The sequence below is a fragment of the Panthera tigris genome, chromosome E2 (genome assembly GCF_018350195.1).
Source record: "Panthera tigris isolate Pti1 chromosome E2, P.tigris_Pti1_mat1.1, whole genome shotgun sequence".
In the NCBI taxonomy this organism is placed as follows: domain Eukaryota; kingdom Metazoa; phylum Chordata; class Mammalia; order Carnivora; family Felidae; genus Panthera; species Panthera tigris.
The window spans coordinates 21,297,069-21,323,664 of NC_056674.1; the positions used below are offsets into that span (position 1 = coordinate 21,297,069).

At 47.9% G+C, this 26,596-nt stretch overlaps 1 long non-coding RNA gene across 1 annotated transcript; it reads right to left on the bottom strand.

Annotated features, from left to right (window-relative positions):
• Positions 1 to 13,904: 13,904 nt before the first annotated feature.
• Positions 13,905 to 25,475, bottom strand: LOC122234132. Its single transcript, XR_006211885.1, has 3 exons — positions 25,336 to 25,475; positions 23,303 to 23,357; positions 13,905 to 13,988 (listed from the first exon to the last, which is right to left on the bottom strand). It is a non-coding gene; the product is annotated as an uncharacterized LOC122234132 (long non-coding RNA).
• Between the last annotated feature and the right edge of the window lie 1,121 nt (positions 25,476 to 26,596).

Sequence of the window (26,596 nt, forward strand, 5' to 3'; positions counted from 1 at the left end):
TCTCTGCTGAGGCAGTGAAGTAATGGACTTTAGGGGGAGAGAGAAAAAAAAGGGAGACGGGGGGAAAAAAGGAAAAAAAAAAGAGAGAGAGAGAGAGAGAAGGTGCAGCTCACAGAAGAGAGGCCGCTGATTACAGCCCACTAATTTGTTATGCACTCCGGCAAATCAGCGGTGATTCATATGACAAATAAGGAGAAAAAATTAACAGCTGTCATGTTGTGATGTGTTAATTTCCTGACGGTCTCTGCACTGAAGCCAATTACTGATTTAAGGGCAGGGAGAGAGAGCCCTGTTCAAGCTTCTAATTAGGCTTCTTCAAGACTAAAAGGATAAAAGCAAAAAGAAGAGCAAGAGAATGAGGCAGGTAGCTGGGCTCCACGACGCTCACATGCTTTTAAAGCCCCAGTTAAACAGCTTTAAGCTTAAGTGTGTTTAAGATAAGAATTTAGAAACATTTATTCACTTTTATCCCTGACCTGGTGGTTTAGGCTTTTGTGGAGTAATTGGGAGCCGAGCGAGGCCCAGGGCTCTTGTTGCCCTCTTTCTGCACGAGTCCAGCCTCTCAGACGTAATCTACTAATAATACCTTTGTTTAGTCGTGTCAACAGCCATTCATCACCATGGTAGACAAAGGGCGGTGGGCGCCTATCAGCCTTCTGCTCAGGGATCCTGCCGAACGCACGTGGTCTGTGGCTGTGCCTCCATGGCACGACACCGTCCTGTCCGCACTGGCCCCAGGAGAGAGGGTCTGGGGTGGGGGTCGCTGAGATCTTCACGCTTAGGTGTCAAGATGACCTCCACACAGACCCAGGGGAAGGGAGACTTTAGACCTTATCGGCTTGACTTTGTGTCTTTCCAACATACCATTTGCTTGTCTCAAGTATTTATCACCGCCATTGATCCATTTATCTAGTATATGAGCAGATCTACTCTAAGGACCTCCAAGGCCTTTCACAGGAAGAATTAGGGGGTCCTGGCTGGTGGGAGACTCATTCTTGACCATTCTAGACACATCAGAGCTGCAGTCAAGCTACCCACAGCTGAAGCTCCTCTCTGTATCAGTCATTATGGTCCATCAGAAAAATGGAACTTTGAGAGACGACGTGCCTCTGAGCATGACCAGCTACGCAGGTGACACTCTTTTTATATTGCTTCCAAGAAAAGCAAGCCCAGGGGCGCCTGGGTGTCTCAGTCGGTCGAGCGTCCAACTTCAGCTCAGGTCATGATCTCACGGTTCATGGGTTCGAGCCCCGTGTCAGGCTCTGTGCTGACAGCTCAGAGCCTGGAGCCTGCTTCGGATTCTGTGTCTCCCTCTGTCTCTGCCCCTCCCCTGCTCATGCTCTGTCTCTCTTTGTCTCAAGAATAAATTAAAAAAAAAAAAGAAAAGAAAAGAAAAGAAAAGAAAAGAAAAAAGAAAAGCAAGTCCTTTCCCTTCTGAGCCCTAAAGTCTTTCCTAGGGCTTATTTAAAGTTTCTTTGTAAAATTTATTTTTTAGTAGTCAGAAACAAGCAGCCTCATAGATTGATGTCTTGGTCACTTTGGGGGCCCTTCCCTTGTGGATTCCCTGGAAGGACTTCCTCCTCAGGTGGATAGAAGCCATATTTCCCAATGCTCATGGTTTATTTCCTTGTAGGTGGGGGAAAATCATGCAGATCTGTTGGTTGACTGTGAAAGAAAGAAAGAGTAAAAGAATGGAGTGGGGAGGAAGGAAGGAAGGAAGGAAGGGAGAAAGGAAGGAAAGAGAGAAAGCCCAACCTAAGTGGCCAAAGTGAATAGGAAACTTCTTGGCTCACAAATGGTAGAATCCAAAAAGCTCTTGCTTGGGGGAGGTTGGACACAGAGCCTCAGATAGTGAGCACGGGGCTTGGAATCACTGCTTAGCCTCTTGGCCCCACTTCATTCAGATGGACTTTCCTTCTGACAATAAACAAACAGCAGGTCCAGAGGCACATCCAGCGGTCCAAGTTTGATTGAAAGAGGGGAACAAGGCCTTTCTTTACGAGTTACCCCATAGTCATGGTTGACCAGATGGGTTTGTTAAGACAGGCTGTGCCAACTGACTTAGACATGGATCCTATGCCCACCATGGAGCTGACGGAAGCGTGAACTCAGAAACGGGAGTTACAAAAAAGGGTGGGTGCCCAAAGAAAACCAGGAAGGGTCTCCAGAGAAGGAAGAGTGAATGATAGAGAGACAAGTCACAAACATCCTGGAATAAACATGTGGAAACAAAAGAAAGCCTTTGCAGAGAACTCCTAGATCAACCTTGATGTTTCTGAACTTCCTCGAGTTTCCCAATATTGAGATACATTTGAAGTGATGTCAACGAACTTTGTAGAGACATGCGACGAGGGGAAGAGGGGAGAGGTAGGGGTGAGGAGCAAAAGCCCACGGGCACTCCCATTTTCAGTGACTACTTTTGCAGCACTGACCCTGCGATTCAGAGATAGAGCGGGACCTTGTTCATTGCAGGGCTTTCTTTCAAGAGAGACTCAGCACATGTCTGCAAGTAAAACATGCCCTTGACCTGGAGGCACAGTCACGGCACCTGGTGACACGGCCTTGCTCAGGGCCCTGTGCGGCCCCACCTGAGGTCACGCCAGCTCTGTGCCCGGGGAGCTTTGCAGCCTTCTGCTGCCCGAGCGTCTAGGTCCAGGGTGAGCACATCATTACTACAATTAAAGAATCACTCATGCGTTGCCCGGTAAGGGGAAAACAGGTCCCCAGGGCCCCAGCCTCCTCCCGATGGCTTCCTCCTTTCAGGCAGGTGCTCTGATTAAAAGGCTTCAATAGTTTATTTCATTAGGAGTCACTGTAGGAATTGCCTGAGAAACGGGAATCCTTCGACATTGATTTTGTTGGTGACTGCAACCCTAAACTTGAAGCGATGGCTAAAAGGTAATTCACTCTCTAAGCTTTGCTCAATCCTGACCCATTATCAATTGAGTTGAAACATGTCAGCACGGTGAGATATTGAGTGTATTATCTTTTTTAGGAGGGTTCTCTGAGTGAATCACACACATGCATTTACCTTTCTAAGTGCCGTCCAACAGACTTATGATTTATTGATTCATGTAGCACCCTTCATCTGCATCAAGATGTTCTCCAAGAGAATGCCCCGTCTCAGGGGAGGACTGTGCTGGCCTTGGGGACAGGAGGTCACTTCGGGGATGGGCGCTTTTTACCTCACTGGCCCCAGAGGCTCTGAGCAGTCCTCACCCTGTGAGGGAGACCTTGCCCACAGAGTAGGGTTTCTTATATGGGAAGGAGACCATGAACTGGGCCGAGCTCCCTAGCGTGCTGTAGTCCAAGAGGGCATCCAGACAATTGTAACTAAAGATGAGGGCACAGGAGAGAGACCTGAGACTGCAACCAAAAAGGCATGGGAAGCCCAGAAGGATGGAAAAGGCACTTGACCAAAATGTGACAGGATTTCTGGCTTCGAGGAAAGCAATCACGCCTTATCGGGCTGAAAATCTGGGACAGGGATGGGTAGGAATGAGGAAGAGGACGAGATAGGAGGTGCTGGGTGGGGGTGTTTTGAGACCCCAGGACTCCAGAATATTTGCTAAGCATTCCATGCCACTGTGTGTCATCCGACACCCCACTCCCTGCTGTGGTGCTGAAACTCCCCCAGGGTTTGGGGCAAGGACTTTGAGGGACACCCTCCATGTTTCCTGGACCCCTACCTTCCCTCTCCGGTCCCATTTCTGCTTTCTCCACATTGTCTACATCTACCTTTGCCTTCCTTCCTTCTCACTTCCTCATGGTTTCATCTCTTCTGCTACGACCAGTCCTCATTCTTTCATCTCTAGGAAGCTTGTGGGCGATCTCCATGAAGGAGAGGAAAGCCCCAAAGGAAACAGACCGACCAACCCTAAACTACCCAAAGGGGCAAGGCAGAAGAAGTAAATTTAGGGTCTGCCCACCCCGAGGGCTGGTCAGCTACCTCCTGCCCCTTGGCCTCATCTTTCTGTGTATACCCACACCTGCCTTCATGCCCATTGGCCAATGAAGAAGATGCTTCCATCATGGTGGCCCCCGAGGACATTGTGCATGAAGACCACATTCTTCTTGTCTGGCTGCCTCCTTTCCATCCAAAGACTTTCAAGCTACTTTTTCTTTTATCTCCACCTCTGTACGTACCTGTAGATGTTCCTGGCGCTTCTATTTGGCTCCAGGGTAAGGCGGTTGTTGGGTTTCGGGGGCATAATTCTCTGATGTACTTGTGGCCTTATCAGCTCCCTCTCTCCCCGCACTGCCGAATGTTATCAGCACAGCTCTGGGAAGCATTTGTGTTAGGGAAGCAGCCTCAGATGAGAAGTGCTAGGTTGCTACAAAGCTTTCAGATGATGGAGTGACTGCTGTTGAAAGACATATCAAGATAGCAGGAATCCTGAGAATGTTCTCTGTAAGATTAAACAGCAAGAATGGGTCAGACCGGGGACCTACCGGCTAAACATGTAGGCAGAGAAGTGTAAACATGCAAAGCCGCCTTTTTATAAAGGAGGCAAAGCCCTTTCGTCGATACAGCAGGTGCACAGAAATGATTCTTCTCATTTTACAGATGAACCAACTGAGCTCTTCAGGGTCCTGCCAGGCCCTGCACCTGTCTGGGCTCTTAAAAGGATAACCTTGGAGGCTTACAGGTGACCTGATGGCTTTAGTTCTTCTTCCAAAAATGTGCCGTGGCTGGAGCGGGCCGCAGCTGAGTGAGCAGGAGTATCTGAGGCGGGTGCTCAGGCTCCTTCCCCTCCAGCCCTGGTGGACCCAGAAAACAGCAGACCCTGTCCCAGCCCTGAACCAAACCCCACACGCCCCATTTCTACCGGCGCCCTATTTCAATTCTGGTGAATCCGCTGCCAGGAGATTTATGAAGGGAGGGTGGCGAGGGCGGGAGGCAGCGCATTGGGCCGCGTTTCAGTTCATTTAGGCTGGGTGCACACCAAAAGGAGGTAACGCCCACCTCTCATCAGGGTGCTTCCTGATCCGCAACACAGGGCCCATAGAGAGTCTGGGAAGCCCCTAAAATTGTACGTAAACTGTTGTTCATAGGAGAAATGTGCACTGCCCCCTCTCACTTTGAAGGGGGACAGCGATTTCATCAAATCCTCAAAGGAGACTGTGGCCCCAGAGAGTTAAAGATGTATCTCCTTACTGCTTCTGCTGGGTTCTGAGGCCAGACAGACCCTGGCTCTTGCGCCTTCGAAACTACTCAACCACGAACACGCCCTCTGTCCCCTGCGGCCTCCGCATCATCAGAACTGAAAGACTGATGATGCTCCCACAACCTCGAATACCATTGCTGTTGTTGGGCTAGAGTACGGCCTTGCCCGTGAGATGGTTAGCCAAGTGCCTGGGGGCACAGCAGCACCCCGGTGAGGGTGGGGGTGGGGGTGGGGGTGGGAGGCAGGGCTCTAGCCTCAACTTGACCTCAACTCGAAAGGAAGCCCCATCTCTCGGGATCATTTCCTTATCTGTAGAACAGGTAGCATAGACCCAACCTGCCTGCCTCCCAGGGCTGTTATGAAGATGGCAGAGGGAGTGTGTACCATAGGCCTTCGCTGAGCATGAGGCCGGAGTAGGTAATGCTACCGGCCGTCCCCCCCCACCCAGACAGGGATCACTGGGGGCAGGCTCTGGACCCCCATCTCCAGGCGTGGGGCCTATGCCAGGGCAGGGCTGGAGCTCCGAGCGCCAGGTGGCTTCCTCGGCTCCCCCCATGTCCGGACCTTCACCTCTGGTATAGCTCAAGGGTAGCTGGGGGAGGGGAGAGTGCATTTTAATTTAATAGGGAAAATAATTCACGTGCTTATAATGAAATGCGACAAGCAGAACATAACAAGTAAATACACTACAAACCATGTTGCAAGCCTCTAAGGTAACAGAAAATAACTAGTTTTAGTTGCTTTTTTATCTATTATGAGGAATGTCAAGCATTTGACAACAGAGTATTTAATAAAAAATACTATAATTTGTGTTTAAGCGATAGCAATAGATATTACATTTTCTTTATTTCTATCCAAGGAGACAGGTTTGGGAGTTCTTAAAGGAATTAGGAAATACAAAGTGAGAGGTTTAATGGGCCCAGGATGAGCAGGCCGTGGGCGGGGACTCTCCGGGGCTGGCACGTGTGGACCCAGCCAGCTGAAAATGGGTCCTGGGGCCAGCCCGTGCCAGCCTCAGTGGGAAGCTGAGAGCGGTACGAATGCACGTCCCAGGGAAAGTGCCCAGGGACTGGCTGGGGGCCGTGGTCTCCCTAGGGAGAGACACCCGGGACACATCCAGAGAATGCAGGAAGCTCTAGAACGAGCCTCATTTATGAGCTCCAGAAGAGATGCAGGGGTTGTTGGAGCTTCGCCATCGGTGACAGTAAGAAATCAGAAACAGTGTAAATGCTTACCAAAAGGGGAGAAGGGAGCTAAGATGGGGGGATCCCTCTTAGTTGCCATGCAGCCGAGCTGGGTTTCCCAGGTGCGCTATGCACCGACCTCAAGAATGCAGTGGCGATGGAAAAAGGCAAAAGATTCATGTAGATTCAGATCCTCGCATGTACCCCCACGCCGTATGTAATGTGAGGATTGTGTGCGTGCAGGCCAGCACGTGTGCTTATGTGCGTGTGCACGCACGTGTGCATGTGTGTGCCCACGTGTGCAAACACGGATCCCAAGCGTGTGCAGCCGAATCACAATATGGCCAGCTCAGGAAAGACAGAATAGGCTGGGGTCTGGATGGTAGAGGGACCTTCCGTGAATCAGTCAGCCAGCCCCCGAGACTGGGCTCACAATTACTGTTTTTAATATCTGTAGCAAATATGGCTAATGTTAATAGCTGTTCATTCTGGATGTTGAGGACTTGGGTGTTTGGATATTCTCTGTACTTTAGTGTGTGTGTGTGTGTGTGTGTGTGTGTGTGTGTTTCCAGCCCAAACTAAAAAGTGATACACAGGCAAGGAGAGTACTCTAATAGCACTATGATTAGGGGCTCAGAGAAGGTATGGATACGGGGTTGTGACATGGGCGGGCCACGAGTCCAGTCTGGCCTTGTTTTCATTAACGTAGGCAGGAAGGTTGGATTCAAATATCCTCAGATATTTGGCTGTGATGTCAACTGGCTGAGAAGTCCTGTTTGTGCTTAGGAAGGAGGGAACCAAAGAGAGTCAACAGAGGGGCTGGTAAACCAGCCTGAACTGGACGTGAAGGCCAAGAAGGACTTGGAGGAAAAGTAAGACAGTGATAAATGGGCATCCTGGGAAAAGGGGGCAGCATAAGACTGAGCCACGGGGATGGGCCTACATGGTCAGTGACCTACATGGCGGTTCCATGCTGGGCCACAGGTCATTGGGCAGCAAGACGAGGCATTCCTTGGGTTCCTATCTACATGTGGTCTACTGGCCAAGATAAGTCTCACGCAACTCTAGAGAGCTTCTGCCCCTCTGAGCGGGAGCTACCGCCATCTCGATGGAATGTCAACCCAATGGCCATATTTTATGAGCTTTCAACAGACACTGAGCTCTGCCTTATATGGAACTTCTTAATTTTCAGATGTTTGCTCAACTTATTTTTTATTTTTTATTTTTTTATTTTTATTTTTTTTTAATTTTTTTTTTTTCAACATTTTTAATTTATTTTTGGGACAGAGAGAGACAGAGCATGAACGGGGGAGGGTCAGAGAGAGAGGGAGACACAGAATCAGAAGCAGGCTCCAGGCTCTGAGCCATCAGCCCAGAGCCCGACGCGGGGCTCGAACTCACGGACCGCGAGATCGCGACCTGGCTGAAGTCGGACGCTTAACCGACTGCGCCACCCAGGCGCCCCTCAACTTATTTTTTAAAACTATGTTTGGAACACGGTGCACAGGTCTGGGGTTTGCACTGGGCTTCGAGAGATGGACAAGGATACTTAGAAGAACCTTCCACCTATGGGTTTGAGCAGGGAGAAGTACAAGAGAACCCCTACCTACACACCCCCATCCTTCCTACACCGACCAACTTGCTTTGAGCCACTTCCAGGCCACCCGAGCATGGGTCCTTCAAGTCTGTGAGTCTCAGTTTCCTTTGGAATCGAACGGGAGTCTTTGGCCCCAACTCATGGGCCACGGGGAAGATGAGACCCTGTTAGAGCAGCGCGGGAAAGCATTCAGTACGCTGCAAAGTGCTGAACACGTAGAAAGCATTAATGCTACCATTCCTGTGGAGCGCTGCGAGTTTTTATAAGCAAAAGGTCAATGTCGAATTCAGTCAGCATCCTCATGGTTTAACTCCAAACAGACAAAATGTTCCTAAGAATTCCTCTCACGTGGCTCAGTGCAGGCAACGGACTCCTCTGAGAGGCCGCTTCTCTGTGTGATGGGATGTGACTCTCGCACAGGTGGGGGACGCGTCTCCTGCGTGCTCCACGGCTGTCGCCAGGGGCCAGGACACTGAGAAAGGATCTGCCACCCTGCCTCTCTGCCCCTAACTTTCCTGTCCAGTAGCCCTGCGAGGACGGCTGTCCCTACTGCCATCTCGAGGGGCTGCCGTGGCACCGACGGGAGAGGGACCAAGGGCCGCCCGTGAAGGAGATCGCAGTGGCGAGTGGTCCGGAAGCCATGCTTCCCGAGGGGCACTCTGAGGACCAGGAGGGAGAAAGCGATCGGTGTCCTCAGGTGCCTGAAGAGCAGGTGTGCGGCTCGGGGTGGAGGAGGGGCGCTGAGTTGTCGCAGGCAGCGTTGTGCCATCCACGACAAACGGCCACCTTTGCAGGTAGAGAGCTCACTCATCAGAGGTGCTCATGCCAAGATAGCGGCTCTTGGAGAGAGAGACCAGTTCCCGCCTTGGGTGAGATCTTGCAACCTGCCTCTCGTACAGGCTTCCTCCAGTCGAGGCTTCTAGAATGTTCTAGCAAGCAAGCATCGCAGGCATCCCTGCACGCCCCGGGGCCGGGCCTCCCCTGCAGCCCAAACAAGCGGCGGGGCGGCCCCCGGGGCTGGTTGACTGTGGGCAGCTGCAGCCCCAGAGCAGGACGGAACTAAGCGCCTGTGAGGACGGTCCCCGGCGGCCCCCGCCCCGCGGCTGCCCAGGTAGAGCCCGTGGCACCACCGGAGCAATTAATAACCTTGGCACCTGGATGAGAGGCCCTGGCAGGCTTCCCCTCTTCTCCATTTGCCTTCTCAGTGCCTGTGAATAAATTAATCCCCTAATACATAATTAACTCGAAGTTGAAAGGTGAAGTCAAACTTAACCAATTTACTGTTCTGGGGCTGGTTTAGTTCGGATCATGTGATTTTAATTCTTTCCGTATGACCAGGTGATGGGGAAGGCGGAAGGGGGGAGAGGCAAATGCACAGATTAATTTCATTCCTTAACCTCCCTAATGCGCCTGCTTGCTCGCATCGTGTTGCAGACAGCAGATCCACCACATGATTTATGGGACTGACCGCTGCCTGCATCTCTCAGGCTAATGACACACACACTAGAGTCATTGATTTGTATGAGTAGCCCCCACTCTTCATTTATCACAATTTAATGTAAGAGTTTGCAATGCAGGGGGAAAAAAAAAATCCACATGGGAAACATGGGCCCATAGGCCCAGCCGCCAACCAGTTATGAATCATTTGCTGCCTTTTAATATATAGACTATTCTATTCTGGAAAATGCCCCATAAGGTCATATTCTTCTCCTGAGCATCCCGACAATTAAAGTCCCCAAGAAGCTGTTTTAAGATGCATGACCCCCCCAGCACCTTTGTTAGCTCACACTCTCTTGTAATGCAGGCTATCGATTTGTGTCTGAACTCTCTGGAACCCTTCACCAGCCATAACCCACGAAAGTTTCCGAGGGCAGCACTCTACAACCCGAGTGTGGGGTGCTTGGAGCTCTTGTCACGGGCTGGCCAGGCCACATGTGGGTGTGGGGCATGGCCCCTTCCGCGCCCAAACGCGGTGGGGGCTGTGGGCCCCCGGAGGGCCAGACGGACCCATCAAAATGAACGGCGTTTGAAAGTAGGGCTTTTAATTTCTGATTTTCGTAGAAAGTGGTCATAAGCTAATCACTTCGCAGGTTAAGAAAAGGATGGTAAGGTCTGATGAGCAACAAGATTGAGGAAGCCCTGCGTCTCTTTTCGGAACGGGAGAGCCTGCCTGGGAGGGCACCGCCGGGACACCCGGAGCCTCAGGACAGCCGGCCGCATCTTCCTGGAGGGGCACGTTGATTCCAGATTTTAGGAAGGAAAAAACAAAACAAAAAAAAGTTCCCTTAAAACACGCATGGGCGTATTACGTAGTAAAATGGAAATGCACGTTTTTTTTTCAGGATAAAACATAAGCCTTTGAATAAACGTGCTTATGAAAGAAACCTGACCATGCCCCCAAAGTGTGGAGCGATAGCTGGGGAAGCATGGTTGGCTAAACCAGGGTCATAGACTCTGATGCCTGTTGTAGAGGCCAGGTGGGGACTGGTGCCAGTAGGACCCGGAGAGCCGTCTCTCGGGGACAGCGCCGTTCAGCTTCTGTTGGAGAATAGGCCTAATGTGGCCACATCTCCTCGTTTCTTCAATGTAAGCATAGGATTCTATTTTTTTAAATTGTTTAAAAGTCTTTCTTTCGAGAGAGAGAAAGAGAGAGAGAGAGAGAGAGAGAGAGAGAGTACGAGCAGGGGAGGAGCAGAGAGAGAGGGAGACACAGAATCCGAAGCAGGTTCCAGGCGCTGAGCTGTCAGCGCAGAGCCCGGCGCGGGGCTCAAACTCACGAGCCTCGAGATCATGACCTGAGCTGAAGTCGGAGGCTTAACCAGCTGAGCTACCCAGGCGCCCCTGGGATTCTATTTTTTAAAAAAGATGGTAAACCTGTATTTCTAAATGTCAGACTAATGGAAAGAACAGAATTAGCCCTAGGAGAATGCCAGAGCCAGGCCCCGGCACCTGTAACTGCCCACCGTGTGCCCGTGAACTACGCGCTCCACCACGACCTAGTTAGTCTGCCTCCCGCAGGAGGTGACTGCCATGCTGCTGCCGGGAGGGAGCTTGTCGCCAATTGTGAGGCACTTTGGAAAGTGCTATTATTCCCTCAGCAACAAAAGCAGCCGGTCTTTTGTGGCTCCCAGCATGGAGGAGAGATCAGGTTTAATCCCCAAGGCTAAGTAAGAATCCACCATCAGAAGCTCTGGGTTTGGACTAAGGAGGAAAGAGTTATCTATTCACTATATATATATATATATATACCCTCATAATCACACCAGGGCTCTTATCAATCCTTGAATTCTTTTCTAAAATAATCACCCTGAAAATGTCATCTTGGTTCACTTGTTCACTTGGTGTTTTTGTATCGAGTGTGTTGCGTAGTGATGTTTATCGATCATCCTTTACTGTTTTCCCAGCAGCACCCCAGCCCCCAGATCTTGGGGAGAGAGGGAGGTGGAAACGATTACAAAGTAGGGAACTGCCTTGCTTCCTTCCTGATGAGTTCTAGCTCTCTAGCAGGGTGGACTTAGGCACAGGCGCCTGGACCAGGAAGGGCAGGGTCTGTCTCATTCACCGGAATGAGACAGACCCTGCCCTTCCTGGTCCAGGCGCCTGTGCCTAAGTTCTGGGATTGAGCAAGAGGTGCTCTGTTGAATCTTGAATGTGACTGCAGGAGTGATGGCCGGATTATGAATCCCGGAGTGTCTGGACGGGGGGTGAAGGCAGGGATGGGGGGATGTCCCTTCCTGGATGCCTGGTATGCGGGGCTGAGTATGGGGTGGTGGGGAAATAGCCCCGTGTGAGGACACTGGTGTTACTGATTCCAGGCCGTCACTCCATGGTGGATCTTTTTTTTTTTTTTTAATGTTCCTTTATTTTTGGAAAGAGAGACAGAGCGGGCAGTGGGGAGAGGCAGAGAGGAGAGAAAGAGAATCCCAAGCGAGCTCTGTCAGTGTGCAGCCGGACATGAGAATCAGTCTCAGGAACCATGAGATGTGACCTGCGCTGAAGTCAAGAGTGGGACGCTTAAACAACTGAGCCACCCAGGCGCCCCCTGATGGCTTGTTTTTGACTCTAGTGCCTCCTTCATTACAGGAGCCTCCCCTGTCCTCCCCTGCCCTGCCCTGTTCTGAAGCTATTGGCCACATAAGTAGACCATTGGTTTGTTTTCTCATCGATTCATTGATTCATTGATTCATTCATTCAACAAATATGTATAGACACTTCCTATGGGACAAGCTCTGTGTCAGCCCTTCAGGGTCTTTAAAGGTGGTGACAAAGGGTGAGCTGAGACCTGAATGACAAGAGGAATGTGAGGCCCCCAGGGAAGGGCATTCCCAGCAGGGTAAACAGCAAGTGCAAACATCCTGAGGCAGGAATGAGAGAGGCAGCTTGGAAACAACTATCTGTCCATTGTGTCTAGAGATGAGCCCCCGCCCCTGTTCACCTGAAGGCCAGGGCTAGGCTCCTCCAGCATCCCCAGGGCAGAGCAGGCCAGCCAGTCAGGGGGCTAGACAAGTACCCAACACACAGCCAATGCTGCCTCCCGTCCCCTGGTCCCCCGTACTCGGGGGCGGCCCCAATGGAAGAGACCAGGCCCCGCCCGCCCTGGAGGAACCCACAGTCTGAAGGAGGGAGGTGCCCAGGCCGGTCAGCAGGGTGTGAGCTGTGGGGCGATTTCAGGAGATACACGTCCCGCAGGGCATCCCGGGAGACTTTGCAGACATGAGGCTTAAGTTGGCTCTTGAAGAGAGAGCAGAAGTTTGCCAGAGGAGCAGACGTGAGCACGGCATGTGTAAAGATAGAGTTCCTTAAAAGCCTCGGGAGCCAGAGGCTGTTGGGTGTGGCTGGACCACAACTGGATGCCCATGGAAAGGCTGCAGGGGGGTGTGGGGTGGGGGAGAGGCCGGAGGGAGTGAGGTAGATGCAGCAGAGAGAGGGAGAGTGGAAGGACTCAAGCTGGAGCTGCTGAACCCCCAATGGGGTGAGCGAGCATCGGCCTCCTCCAGTAGCTACGGGAGCAGCCAGACAGGGAGCCCCAAGGAACAGTCTGTAGGCAGAGGGCCGCTGGCTAAAGACCTCCTCGTGCCGGACCTTCCACCCCGAAACAGGCCACTCCAGCACCTCTAACAAGGCAGACAGCGGGGCCAGCGCCCTGAAGACACCAGGCGAGCGCTGGCTCAGGGCTGACACTGGCTCCTATACCTGTTCTGCAAACGCAGGTGTATGTCACCTGCCAACAGCTTTGACCCACGTGCGGCCCCACCGCTGCCTTCAGGCCGAAGGCCAGATGCCAGGCATCTGGGTGGCAGGGTTGGGGGTGCCACTTGGCTTTAAACCAATAGCAACTGGTGCCTTTTACTTAAGCTGGTGGCCACACACCATGGTATCATTTAATCCTTCTGCAGACCGTGCAAGGCTAGGGACCGTTGCTGCTGTTTCACGGGATGCAACAGCCTGAAAGATGCTAACTGGCCTGCTCTAGGCTTCACAGCTATAAGTGGTGTGGCCAGTGCTGCGGGACCCGTGCCTTGGGGGTGCATGAAGTGACTTGAGGGGCTGCAAAGATACCGCGTGTATCCGGGGCTTTCCTGGAAGCAGAGCCCGAGACGAGGGCTGGTTTGCACGTGGTTTACCTGGGAGGCAATCCCAGGGAACAGGGGTCAGGGACCCGGGGGACAAGTGAGGGAGGGGAAGCCAATCTAAATGTGTGGCCAAGGTGCCCCCAGGAGAACGCAGGGAATAGAAGGTGTGGCTGAGGCGGGGGCTGTCGGGTCGGCCTGCAGGTGACTGGAGTGGAGGCAGGTCTGAGAGGGAGGCCGAGGCACGAGGTGGCAAACGACATCAAGTTCCCCGGAGGAGAACATTCTTCTACATTCTTGTTCGTTCCTGAGGCTCTCCGTTAACTGAGACCCACCGAGGGCTCGAGCTCAAGCAACCAAGCCACAACGTACAAATAGCGTCTTGTGCCACTGTATTTATTGTGCTATCGTTTCCTCTTTTTGTCAAATGATGTAGGTTTCCCATTTATGACAGTTGTAGAAAAGTTTCCTTAAAAAAAAAACAAACAAACCCCTGTTTACATTGAAGCAGTAAGTGGATACAATGAAAGCGTTAGTGAACACGGAGATGTCCAGGGATGGGACGCATGTCGTGAGTGAGACCCAGAAACGATGCCGATCTGGCCCTGTGGCCCTGCCCTGTGTTTTGCTGGTCCTGCACAGACACCCAAGTTTTGGAAGAGTCCACTAATCCCAGACACCCTGACCCTTGCGAGCATGATGGTCCTGTTTATGATGGGTGCAACGTCCTCGCAAAGCAGGGGGCATTTTATTACCGAAGGTGGTAACGACAGCCATGGCTAAAACGATAATCAAAAGGGCAGAAGTGATCCTGCCTGATCACAGCCTTTGTCAACTGCTCTCACACTTCTTATGGTGTTTGGATTGGGCACCCGTGTCTGCGTCGCCTTAAAGGACCACTCTGGCCGGAGGGGCCCTGGGCCCCCAGTTCGTGAGCAACAGACATCTACGACCTCTAAGACATCTAAGAGGGGGGCCCCTCTCTGCCTTATTCGCCTCCCCCTTTCCCAATACATAGCAGAGGCTCAGTAGGTGCCTGGGATGTCAGAATCACTGGCTTTAAAAGATGACACCCCTTTTCCATGAGGTCTTAGGAGGATGCTGATTGCAGGAAGGGGACTCAGATCTGCAAGAGCTCCTCCCTGATAGCCAGGCCCTGGGCTCCTGGTAGATGGCTGGGAGGTTAAAAGCAGCCATGAACGCGACAGAACTCTGGACAGTTTAAGCCCTTGTGCCTACCTGAGGCCTTGGGTGCACACCTTCATCACATTATTTTTACAGCAAGTCACATTGTGGGCTATAAGCTTGTCACCCGCACAGATTCCACAAATGCAGTTGCAGAGAGAGGGGGCAAAGAAATGCCATCACACCCCACCTCCCTCCCCTGCTGGCACCCCTGCTAAATGGTGCCCCCCTTGTCTGGTCTCTGGAGGCGTGTCCATGCAAGTCACTTCTTGGGTGGCTCCCTTCCCATCTGCCACCTTCTTCAGGCTTGGCACTGTAGACTCTGGGCATGTGGGCCCGTTCTGGCAGTCCTGCCCCATCCTGGACATCCCTCCCAGCAGCCTGGGGCCCGTGTGCTTGGACATAACCGTGGCCAACATTCCTCTAAGGTGGGTCTTAGAGGCACTGGGGCCCTGTCTCCTCTCCCCCGGCCCCAGCCATCGGTGGATCCCGCAAAGCCACCGGGAGCTGAAAACAGGGTGCATTTCTCAGGGGCTTTGAAGGCCATCACACTCGTGGTTCCCCTTCCTGCCCTCCTTCCTGCTCCAGCGCAGTGTTTCCCACTGGGGCAGCAAGCACATCTTGCTCTCCGCACTTGCCAGGCTCTCCCAGACCTATACTTTTGAGTCCTGGCCCACCCTCAGGCTTAGGCTTCTAGAAATCTCAAGACAGAAAACGTATCCTCTCTTCGTCAGATTTCTGCTGCTCTATGCCTACCCTGGACCTGGCGGATGAGTGTGGGATGGACCAAGGAATAAAATGAGAGTGGGGAAGGGGAATATTAGCTAACATTTTAGAGTGTCAACCCACCACTTTCTTCTATAAAAACACACTCTCATTCTGGAGAGTTTGGATTGCTCAAAACAATGCCTGGGGACATGTGCCACCTCCACTCCCATTCCGCAGATTAGGGAATTGAGGGCAAGTGACCTCTCCAGCGTCACAGCGAAGATGAGGTCATGATTCACACTTAGGTGTGTCTGACCCCAGAGCTCACCTTCTCGCAAGTGCCAAAACTCACCTCTCCAGGAGGAAACTAACAGCTCAGGGGAAGAGAGGCAGCCAGCAGGGCCAGGAAGTAGGAAAGTCAGATAGCCTTCCCGTTGGCAGACAGGAGCCTTCTGGAGCTCATCGTCTGGGATTCATGGAGGCAAGATTCCTTAGGAACCTAGGCCTTGTGATTCAGGGAGCTCACATGAAGTAGAACTGATTTTTAATTTTCTTCTTGGAAAAAAAAATCAGCTATGCCTGTTGGTGTCAACACAGATGGGCTCCCTATGTTTGGCACTATGGTTCATTTTGGCATCTGCTGTTGTCTCCTGGTGCCACAGAGGGTCAGATCACGAGGAGCAAGAAATGGGGTGTGCTCAGAGCTGGGAAACTGTTCACTTTCAGCTTTCGGCTTCTGAGAACATTTTGGTGTGTGGCTTCCAAGGGAGGCTATGCTCCCAGGCTCCGTGTGTGCCAGGCCTGGTAGGCCGTGCCTATCGTGCTTTGTTTCATTTATTTCTCACATCAAACCCGTTATTCCCACTTTACAGGCAGTGACATTGAGAAACAAAGAGGAAAAGTGATTTACCTGAGGTGACACACTGAGTAAGCAATAGAGCCAGGATCTGACCATGGGCTCTCTGATTAGAAGTCATCTGCTCGGCCCAGAGGCTTAACATAAAAAGTTAATAATATAAGTAACAAGCAGAAAGAAAAGAAAGAAAGGTAAGTGTACTGTTGCAAAATTCTTATAAATTATGTGAAGCAGCATGAAAGCAAACTGGGCTAAGTTAAAGATGTATGTTGTAAATCATAGAACAAGCAGTTAAAAAAACAAAGAAGTATTGGAGATAAAATAGAGATGCAAAAAATAAAAATATTTCAAACTAAGTAGAAAATAAGGAACAAAAAAGAAAAAAGAACAGATGAGAAAAAAAGAATAGCAAGATGATAAACTTCAAGTTGATCATGTTAATAATTGCAATAAGTGTAAATGATCTAAACATCATAATTAAAAGACAAAGGATGTCAGATTGGATATAAAACAAGACCCATCTATGTATATTGTCTACAAGAAATACACTTTAAATATAGGACACAGAGAGGGCAAAAGTAAAAGGATGCTAAGTTGTCCTTCAACAGATGATGAAATAAACAAATTGCGACATAGCTATATGATGGAATAACCCTACTTAACAATAAGAATGAGCTATTGACTTACACAACACTGGAAAAATCTTAAATGCATTTTGTTAAATGAAAGAAGCCAGATCCAAAGACTGCATATCACATGATTCCATTTTCATGAAATTTTAAAAAAGACAAAACCATAAGGGCAGAAAACAGATAGATGATTGTCAGGGATTAGGGACTAGGGAGGTGTCGACTACAAGGGAGATTTTAGGGTGGATGAAACTGTTCTGAATGGTACCGTGGTGGTGGAACAAACTTTATAGTGTGCAGTATTGAAGAGAAAGAGAAAGGGAGGGAGAAAGGAAGAAAGGGAGCAAGGAAGGGGGAAAGAAAGAAAGAAAGAAAGAAAGAAAGAAAGAAAGAAAGAAATGAAGGAAGGAAGGAAAGAAGGAAGGAGGGAGGAGGGAGGGAGAAAAAAAGGAAGAAAGAAAGAAGGAAAGGGAGGGAAGGAAAGAAAGAAAGAAAGAAAGAAAGAGATGAAGGAAGGAAGGAAAGAAGGAAGGAGGGAGGAGGGAGGGAGAAAAAAAGGAAGAAAGAAAGAAGGAAAGGGAAGAAAGAAAGAAAGAAAGAAAGAAAGAAAGAAAGAAAGAAAAGAAAAGAAAAGGTCAACTACTATGTTGAAAGATCCCAGGATGAATATAACTACATTATAAATGTGTGACATAATATCACCCTGAGGTGAAGGAAATAGTGCTGACCCAAAGTAGACAAAAAAAAACCCTGTATGTAAATATATCACTCTAATTGGTAAATTTGTTTCTCACAAAGGTACAGGTTAACAATTTGAATCTACTTTATATATATAACAGTTGAACAAATAAGTTAATAATTTGCAGATAACGGAAGACAGTTTTCTCCATGTCAGAGAAAGAAATTACAAATAATAAAAGAGATGGGGAGAAGGGCCAAATGTTCCGAGTTAGATAGGTAGATAGATAGTTATAAATATATTATATAATTATAATATATAATATAATATCCATATAGTATAATACAAATATAATATATAAATATAAGATAATAAACATATAATATAAATGTACATATATAATAATAAACATATAATATAAATATATATATATAATAATAATATATGTACACACACACACATTAACTGAGCTTCAGACTTTATATTTCTCCCTTCAGAGGGGAGGACTTGGTGACTCAGTCCTATAAGTAGCATATGGAAAGGGAAAAAATGCGGTGCAAAAACCTGGCAGACATCACATTAACCAAGTGAGTTAACATCACCAGAAATATCACTTGATATCATTTACCCCCGATATCATGTGATACCCCCAATATCATGTGATAAAGAAGGCAGTTCACTTTCTATAATCCTAGTATCATCATGAGAATGCATCAGACAAACCCAGATTGAACAGTATATAAAATACCTGGCCAGTACTCTTCAAAAGCGTAAAGACAATGACAAACAAGGGAGAAATTATCACAGATTAGAGAAAACAAAAGAGAAAAATGTAGACTCTTGGACTGGGTCCTGGAAGACAAAAATACACTAGTGAAAAATACGGGCAAATCTAAATAAAGTCTGTAGTCTAGTTAATAATAATGTACCAATATTAATTTCGAAAAATGTACCATGGTTATGTAAGATGTTAACATTATGGAAAGAAGGGCATCCAGGACACTTCAGTACTGCTTTTGCAACTCTTCATAAATCTAAAATTATTCCAAACTAAATGTCTTTTTTTTTTTAAGTAAAAGGATGAAAAATGCTATACCATATAACCCCGAATCAAAAGAAAACCTTGGGTAGCTGTTAGGGCTCGACAAAAGTCCACTTTTCGTAAAATAGAGAATATTGCCAGGGCTAAAGAGGTACATTTCATAAGGTGTATGCCCCGTATAAAGTTTTAAAATACATTAAGACTAAAACTAAAAGAACTGAAAAGAGAAATGGAAAAGCTGACAATGACTGTTGGGAGACTTCAGCACCCACCTATCAGTAATTGAAAGAACAGGGAGACCCAAAAAAAGTCAGTGAAATACCGAAGATTTGAACACGATTATCTCAGTACTTTAGCCAGCTCACTCACAATGACTAGCGGTGAAAGGAGTCTGTAAGCATCTCCTCTCAGACCAGCGTTCAATGACATCACATTGGTAGCTTAAAGGTGGCTACGATGGGAGTATTTATACTACAAATGCTACAAATTAAGTCATTTTCCCTACAAGGATACACTTAAAGCATTTTCCAGTCCCAGTAACGATCAATCAAAAGGAAATGACATTTAGAGACATTTAGAGAACACCCCCAAACAGTAAAATACATATTTATTCAAGTGCTTATGGGATATTCACCTAGACAATCATTCTGGGTCACAAAAACGTTTCAATAAATTTAAAAGAATTGAAGTCTTGAGTATGTTCCCTGACCACAGTGGAACCAAGCTAAGAATCAAAAACATAAAGGTATTTGGAAACATTCACAAACACTTGGAAATTCAACAACAGGCTTCTAAACAACCCCGTCGGAAAAAATCCCAGGAGGAATAAGAAAATACCATGGCCTAAAAACATTATGAACGGAATGAAAAGACAACATATCAAAATATATGGGTGACAACTCACATTGTGATTCAGGGACGTTTGTGACATTGAATGCTTATATTTAAAAAGGACTAGGGGCGCCTGGGTGGTTGAGTTCTTTGAACGTCCAACTCTACATTCCAGCTCAGGTCATGATCGAGCCCCACTTTGGACTCTGCACTAAGCATGAAGCCTGCTTAAAATTCTCTCCCTCTCTCCCTCTGCCTCTCTCTCAGGTTCACACTCACATGCTCTCTCTCTCTCTCTCTTTAAAAATATATAAATAATAAAAAGAAAGGCGAAACTCAATAATTTAATCTTTACATGAAGAAATCAGAAAAATAAGAACAATTGAAACTCAAAGAAGGTGGAAAGAAAGGAAATAATAAAGATCAGACATTAATGAAATAGAAATAATTGGGGAAACCTATCAAGACAAAATCTGTTTTTTTAAAGGATCAGTAAAATTGATAAAGCTCTAGACAGACTGATCAATCAATAAAAAAAAAGAGATACACATAAATTACCAATGTCAGGAGTTAAAAAAGGGACATTAGTGTCCTACAGGCATTAAAAGGAAAAAAGAGGGGGATATTATGAGTAACGTGCTGTTGGTAAATTCAACAGTGTGTGTGAAATTGACAAATTCCTTGAAAGATACAAACTACCAAATAAATCAACGATAAAAAAATTTTTTTTAATTTGTTTAATGTTTATTTACTTTTGAAAGAGGGAGAGAGACAGAGGTGTGAGCAGGAGAGGGGCAGAGAGAGGGAGACACAGAATCCAAAGCAGGCTCCAGGCTCCAAGCTTGTCAGCACAGAGCCCGACGCGGGGCTTGAACTCACAGACCTTGAGATCATGACCTGAGCTGAAGTGGGACGCCTTACCAACTGAGCCACCCAGGCACCCTAATAGAATTCATAATTTAAACACTCTGAGAAAGAAAACCTCAGGCCCAAGTGACCTCAGGGATGAATTGTACCATCCAGTTACAAAGATGCAATGTCGATTCTGCACAAGCATTCCAGAAGATACAGGAGGAGGAACACATCCCAACTTATTTTGCGTGGCCAGCATTAACCTGATATCAAAGCCAGGCAGAGATATTACCATAAAAGAGAACTATACATTAATACACCCCATAAATATGCATGTGAAAACCCTTAACAAAATTTTAGCAAATCAAATCCAGCAAAACACAAATATAATAATGCATCATGACTAAGTGGTGCTTATCCAAGGAATGGTAGACTAACTTGACATTCACAAATTAATGAATGCAATTCACCTTTTTAACAAACTAAAGAGGAAAAAAAAAAGAAACAAAAAACCATACATGGTTCTGCTATAACCATTGTTTGGAAATCTCAATTTGTTTCCATACAATTAATACCGTGGGTTCCCTAATAATTTGAGCATAATGTGAATTTCATGTTTGCTTCTGCACAGTTTTGTTTGTGAGAAACACCAGGTGAATGCAGAAAACTGCGCCCAGCTGAAATGAGCCGTGTAGGAATAAAAAAGGCACCAGACATATACCTCGAAGTCTACCGACTACTGTAGTTTATGCCTCATGTGTTATGAGCCACACCTACCCTCCTCCTCCTCTCACTTCAGGTAACCTTCCTCCCCCACTTGTCATTAACTCACAAGCTGCAGCTCTTCTAAGATACCCACTTTCACAAGCAAACTTTAGGTCTGTTTCAAGGTGAAGTGCCACATTCACTCTAGTACGTATGCATTCCTTAACCAGTTCACATGCGCAAAACATTGCTGCCATTTCCATTATGTTCCATCTTTTTGTAGGTACCTCTGATGACATTTTGGGGTGTCGCGCCCCCTAAGCTCCCCATTAGCCCCATGGTTTTCCTTGCAAGATTTTGAATAGCGCGGGACTTCTTAGAAACACCTGTGTTATAGCAGAAATGCCTGTAATCAGCTCCATAGATACAGAAATAGTATTTGACAAAATTCTGCATCGATTCATGATAAAAACCTAGCAAACTGAGAATATAAGGACACTTCCTTAACTACATTAAGGACATCTAGGAAAAGTCTATATCAAACTTAATGATAAAAGATGGTATACTTCCCTAAGATTTGGAAGAAGGCAAGGATGTCTATTTCATCACTTTTTTTCATATTTATACTACAGGGCCCATCAGTACAATAAATCAAGCAAAGAAATAAAAGGCATACAGATCATAAAATAATCTATGAAGAAAACCCAAGAAATTTATAAAATAAGATAGAATTAATAAATGAGCTTAGCAATGTGCAAGAAATAAGGTCCATATATAAAATATTTTAAAAATTAATAAAGTAAAAAATTTTAAATATCCTTTATAAGGGTGTCAACAATGTTAATTAATCAGGAATAAATAAACAATGCACAAGATTTATATGCTGGAAACAATAAATTATTGCTGAGAAAAAGCAGAAAAGGCATATAAATTGAAGGATATACCATGTCTAAGAATTGGAAAACTCAATACTATGAATATTTCACTTCTCCTCAAATTGATCTATAGATTCAATAGAATTCCAATCCAAATTCCTTCAAGCATAATGTGAAACTTAACAAGCTGAACCTAAAATTTATGTGGATATGCAAAAGCCCTGTAAAAGTAAAAATAATTCTGAAAAAGAACCAGGTTTGGAGAACTTAAACTATCACATTTTAAGAATACAATAAAGCCACGGCAATCGAGGCAATTCGGTACTGATGTAAACGTACAGATCAGTGAAATCAAAGAGAAAGTTCAGAAATGAACTTACACATACATAGTCAACTGAGTGTTCGCTGTTCAATGGGGAAAAGAATCTTTACAAGAAATCTTGCTGAGATAACTATGTATCCGTATGGAAAACACAAACATCATCTCTTACCTCAGACGATACAAAAATGAACACTCCTGGAAGAAAATAAGGAAAATCTCTGTGACCTTGGGTGAGGCAAAAATTTCTTAGATGAGACACAAAAGCACAAATCATAAAACTGATAAATGGGATGTATCCAAATTGAAAACTTTTACTCCTTGGGGTGCCTGGGTGGCTCAGTCAGTTAAGCGTCCGACTTTGGCTCAGGTCATGATCTCGCAGTTCGTGAGTTCAAGCCCCATGTTGGGATCTGTGCTGACAGCTCAGAGCCTGGGCCTGCTTTACATTCTGTGTCTCCCTCTCTCTCTGCCCCTCCCCTGCTCATGCTCTCTCTCTCTCTCTCTCTCTCTCTCTCTTAGAAAAAAATAAACATAAAAAAATATTAAAAAAAGAAACCTTCTACTCCTTGAAAGACATAGTTATGAAAATGAAAGATAAGTCACAGACTGAGAGAAAATACTTGTTAAAAAGATCTGAAAAAGCACTTGTATCCAGAATATATAAAGAATTGGTACAACTCAAATATCAAAAGATCGGCAGCCCTATTTAAAAAGGGGCAAAAGGTGTGAACAGACACTTCACCAAAGAAGTCGCATGGCGATCACATATTTAGCATTTGGATGGATGCACAACATCATTGGTCTTTAGGGAAATATAAATACAACTGCAATGAGATATTACTATATACACACGAGAATGGTGAAATTCGAAAGATCGGCAATACCAAAAGTTGGGACGAGGGGGGGCCACCGGGACTTCCATACATTACTGGTGGGAATATAGCCAGTTTGGAAAACAGGCAGTTTCCTGCAAAGTCTCTATGTATTTGCCATAGGACCCCGCAATCACACAGCTCCTCGTTTACCCAAGATAAATAAAAACATAGGCTAATAACACGGCCGCTTCGTTCATAACGGCCTCACCCTGGAAACTACTCACATGTCCATCCCTGGGGTACAGAAAATCCGGCACATCCACAGGATGGAAAGCCACTCTGCAATACAAAGGAATAAACTAATCAAACGCACAACAAAATGGCCCAATCTCCAAGCTGTATATTAAGTAAAAGAAGCCATATGTCAAAGAGTACGTACGATGGGCTCCCTTTCAGAATAAATTCCAGAAAAGGCAGAACTACAGAGACCGAAAGATCAGTGGTTATCAGGGGCTGTGTCAGGGGTAAGGAGATTGAACGCAGGGGTCCTGAAGGAACTGGGGAGTGACTAAAAATGTTCTAAATCCTGGTTTAGCTTTACACAGGTGGTTACACAACTGTATGCGTTTTCCAAAACCCAGCAGATGGCTGGCACACTTAAAACTGGTCATACTGCGTATGAATTGTACTTTGACAATGATGGTCACCAGTAAGGTACTGGGACACTTGGGTGCTCTTTGATTTTGGCTCAGGACATGACCTCTAAGCTGACATCACAGAACCTCCTTGGGATTCTTTCTCCCTCTCCCTTTGACCCACTCACTTGCATACATGCACTTTCTCTCTTTCAAAAGAAATATGAAAAAAAAAAAAAAAAAACCCGAAAAAAGAAAAACAGCACCGTGGACCTCAGGGGGATTTGGGAAGGCGACTTTGGCAGTGGACGTTCTAGAACCTCTGACAAAACAAATGTTAGCTATGAAGAAGCATCAAGGTCTTAGGTGGCTCCAAGTGACGGGACCAGTGTTGGATTTTTCCAGATAAGCTGGATTTACTGTCTGCTCTGGTCTTAGAAATGATGCTAGTGCTGGAAAGCACCTGGGCTTTCCTGAACCTATGTTTTGTGTCGTCTCCTGCCTCAAGGGCACCGAACCCACCCTGCTGCCCTCCCCCCGCCCCACCCCCGCTGCTCCCAGACAGTTGTGCGAAGCACCTGAGTTAACAAGTGGCAAAGAAAACACACTGCAAACTTTGAAGTGCGGTGCGTGTGTGAAAGGAGAAGTGGGGAGGCCGGCATTGAACATGGCAAAGTGCGTTTTAGGTTCGAAGGAAGCTCCCACGATTTTCAAATTCCTGTTGGCATTGAGCAGAAGGGCAAGAAAGGATCTCCTCTCTTCCCGCTGGATGTTTTAACCACTTATCTGGAGGCTTCAGTGGGTTTGTTTAGATTTAAAGATATGTTGCCCCAGACCCTCAAGATCAAAGAGAACAGAGCTTCTATGTAAGGAGGCCCTTATAGGCCAAACTAGATAATGTCATTATCCTACAAACAGGTGATAACGGCAGAGCCAGGCTCATCGCAAACTAATCCAGTTCTAATCCCTTCAAGGGTCTGGAAAGATGTCAGGGAATAAAAGGCCACTGCCACTTCACAAGCTGCGTCTTGTGACTGGATCTGTCAGCCTTCCGGCCTGAGCATCTGTCTGGTTTTCCAGACGTGACAGGCGTGGGGGGGCAGGGGGCAGGTAAGTAAGTGCTTTCTCTTCGTGCGATCGGGAGCTGGAGGAGTTTGGTGTTCCCTCCTGCCCCTTGGAACGAGAGCCACCAGCTCCTTCCCGGCCACCATGACTCCAGCAGTAAGAGTCACTGACAGACACTGAGCCCACGGCATGGTCTCCCGTACTCAGTTCTGGTTTTGGCGGGTGAACCAAGGCCGAGAGACGAGAAGAGTTATCCACGATAGCAGGGATGTCGGAGGCACAGCCGCATTCCGGGGGGCCAGGCGGTCTGACCCAGGAGCCCCCGCAACCAATATCCTGCTGGCTGCGGAGCCCTGGGCAGGTTCATTCTCTGACCTTTGGCTTCCTATACCCTAAAAGGAGTTAAATAAGATAGGAAGAGATCACATGTGATAATGGACGTCACTGCCTTGGAAAGTACGTGGTCCGTAATCATTCAAACAATAACAACAACAACAACAACAACAACACCCATCGGGTTCCGGCCCCTTCTCTATATATGTTTGGCAGGCAGTTCTCTAGCCCTGGGGACAGCGTGGGTCTCTGATAAAGTTCAAGCAGAGGCAATATCTATGCACCTGTCGTTCCTGCTGGTGAGCAATGGCAAGATCTTGTGAATGTGAAGTTCAGCCTCTGCCACAGGGTTCAGAGGCCCTCCATCTGCCCAGTCTGGGACCCCGTGTGTGAACATGCCATGGCCACTGATGCTGGTGGAATGCCCCTGTCTTTCCCAGTAAGGAAAAACCATCTCCACATCAAGAGTATCAAGACCTTGAGTGTATGGGAGAGGAGGTCCTGCTCTCAGGTCTGGCTTGGGAGCCCTCTGGGATTATACTTGTCAGATTTTTCCACCATCAGGGCTAGGAAGTAGGGAAGGGCCAGGGGTAGGGTAGGGCCAGGGCAGGGCCAGGAGTAGGGGTAGGGCATGGCCAGGAACAGGGGCAGGGCCAGGGGTAGGGCAAAGCCAAGAGCAGGACCGGGGCAGGGCCAGGCAGGGGCAGGAGTTAGGGAAGGGCCATGGGTAGGACAAGGCCAGGAGCAGAGGCAAGGCCAGGGGTAGGGCAGGGCCAGGGGTAGGGCAAAGCCAAGAGGAAGACCATGCCAGGGCCAGGGCTAGGAGTAGGGCCAGGGCAGGACCAGGGGTAGGGCATGGCCAGGAACAGGGGCAGGGCCAGGGGTAGGGCAAAGCCAAGAGCAGGACCATGGCAGGGCCAGGACAGGGCCAGGACAGGGCCAGGACAGGGGCAGGAGCTAGGGAAGGGCCTCGGGTAGGGCAAGGCCAGGAGCAGAGGCAAGGCCAGGGCTAGGTGTAGGGCCAGGGCAGGGCCAGGAGCAGGGGCAGGGCCAGGGGTAGGGCCAGGGCGGGGCTCTGGAGGGGGAAGGAGGGGCCTACTCAGCCTAGGTCTTGGAAGCCCAGTGTGACGCAGGGACCTTCCTGGCGGTGGCTGCTCAGCCTCAGCTGGCGAGCGCTCCTGGGATAAAGGGAAGCTCACTTTATCCCCTCCTGACAGGTCCATCAGCAGTGCTCAGAATAGAGACAAAGTGACCCCCGCGCCGCCTGCCGAGATCCCATGGGAGGGCAGAGAGCAGCCCCCAGCCCGGCCGCCGCCCACCCGGCCGGCTCGGTTCCACCGCAGTAACCACCAAGTTCACCGGCCGCAGTCTGTTCAGTAACTGCGAGATGAACATCATCTCAATTAACAGCGTACCTTGAGGGCGTCTCCGGCCAACTCTTCCAGCCCAACCGTCCACGCGGCCATCAGGCCCTAATCAACTAATGATGGCGGAAAATGAGGGAGGCCAATCCCAATAAATTCGAAGGAAAGTCATTTTTCTCTT